The 2,107-nt window shown below is 49.5% G+C and overlaps 1 pseudogene; it reads right to left on the reverse strand.

Annotated features, from left to right (window-relative positions):
• Positions 1-1,231: 1,231 nt before the first annotated feature.
• LOC111187515 (phosphatidylethanolamine N-methyltransferase pseudogene) lies at positions 1,232-1,761 on the reverse strand (annotated as a pseudogene).
• Positions 1,762-2,107: the final 346 nt, after the last annotated feature.

Below are 2,107 nucleotides of genomic sequence, written 5' to 3' on the forward strand. Positions count from 1 at the left end.
CTGGTCTGAAACAAGAGGAATTTGGGAATATAGAGAAGGGCTACAAAAGAGTAGCCAACGGATGAAACCAATGACAAAAGGCAAGATAGAAACAAAAGTGAATTCTGCAGAAGGCCGAGAAGGGTTTTCAAGTACATGATGCTGAAAAACAGCTTTTCCGATTTCTAGCAAATAATTTTTTAAACATGTGAATTTCGTAACTCAGGTGGTAGTGGTTCAGATGACAAGATACGCACTGGACCACAGCAGTTTACGAGGCCACAGGGGACACTGGAGCCTCTCCTTTACGGAGAACCCTCGAGGGAGAGCTGAGCTGACACCTGGCTGGGCTTGGCGGTGGTTTTGCTGAAGCCCCAGAGATAAACGAGGGAGCGAAAGCAGGGACACTTCTAACTCCAAGTGCCCTTGTGCAGAGAGAGATAAATGGGCAGTCCATTTTGAGATCCAAAGAACAATGCAGAAGAAAGCAACCTAAGTGATGGAATTCCACCCCAGAAAACCCCCTGGGGGGCACATGGAGGAGTGAGTGTATACAGCACATGCTCAAGAAAAAAAAGTGTAAATAGATGAGTGTGTTGTAGGAAAACCACTGAGCCCAAAGGTTTCATAGGTCATTGTCAAAGACCTAGTGTTCATATTGGGTAGAAATGCTCATTATGAAAAACAAACAAACAAAATAAAGCATTTTATGATGAGAGGGTGTCATGGATCAGGGGTCACAATCTGGTTTTGCACGCCTGGTGTCTGAATTACAAAATAAAATGGTAGGTACATTTTTAAACAATAGAAGTTAAATCTCTGGGTAGAAGGATTATGGGAGATTTTTATTTGTTTTCAAAATTTTCTTGGGTGAGTGTGCAATAGATTCATAACCGTAGAGAGACAGGAAGAGGGTATTTTAAAAGAAAAGTAAACATCATAGCTACTCCAGGCCATCTACTTCACATTCTAATTTTTTTTTTTTTTTTTGCCAAGAACAGCTTTTACAATTTTAATTGTTTTAAAAAATCAAAAGAATATTTTGTGACTCGTGAAAATTACGTGAAATTCTAATTTCAATGTCCATGAACAAGGCAGTGGGGCCCCCAGCCACGGCCATTCCTTCACCTGCCTGCAGCCTGGGGACCTCCCACTCTTGTAATAGGGAGTTTACCGACCCCTGTTCTAGGAAGGGGACCCTGACCAGTGCCCTGGGCTCCATGGTGGCACGAGAGCTGACCCATCGCCCAGGCGGCACAGAGGGAGCCCGGGATTTATATGATGGCCCAGCCCAGGTGGTTGGCTGTGTTGCCCCAGTACATGGGGTTGTCCAGGACGCTGAACGGGAACATGGTCACTCTGGCCTCCTTCAGGATCCGGAAATAGTCGCCTAGGCAGGTCCCCGTGAAGCCCAGAGCCAGGAAACTGGAAAGGACAAACACGCTGCCCACTCCCAGGAGTGCCAGGCCCACGCGGTAGGCCAAGGGGTTGTCCAGGCTCTGCATCCTGGGCTGGCTCAGCATGGCCTGCGTGGAGCGAAGCATGTTGAGAAGCAGGATGGCGCCGCCCAGCGTGCAGCAGGCCAGGTGGGGGGACCCGAAGGCCCCACTCGGCTCTTGGGTCTTATGTTCCCATCTCGCGACCACATTCCAGAAGAGCGGATTGAAAGCGATGGTGAGGACTGCAACCACAAAGTGGGGTTCTGAGGGGTCCACGTAGCCCAGCAGCCGGGTCATAACGCAGAGGTCTGTCGGGGCTGCCCTCACTGTCCCCTGGGAGATGAGAGCCAAGCAGCACAATAAAGGGTTATAGCTTGATGCCGGCTGGGATGGCAAAACGGGGGACACTGCCCTGGAATCACATTCTGATTTTTAATGGTCTCCCAATTATATCAGTTCTTAGACATTGGGCTCTCTCTTGGGCGATAGGACATTTCCTAAGCTGGGCCTGGTTCTCCTGAGAAGCTGCAGCAGCCCAGCAGCAAAGCCAGGCCTCCCAAAGATGCCTGGCCATGTCTCTGGCCTCAGATCCCTGATGTGGACGCCAACGTCTAACACACAGTTTGTTTTCCAAGCCAAGGCGCCTTCTCAGGAGTGGGCTCGTTGCCACTCTGGCTGGAAAGAAGGAC

This window comes from Delphinapterus leucas, chromosome 13 (genome assembly GCF_059928025.1).
Source record: "Delphinapterus leucas isolate spDelLeu-1000000601 "Yukka" chromosome 13, BTC_Dleu_Yukka2, whole genome shotgun sequence".
In the NCBI taxonomy this organism is placed as follows: Eukaryota; Metazoa; Chordata; class Mammalia; order Artiodactyla; family Monodontidae; genus Delphinapterus; species Delphinapterus leucas.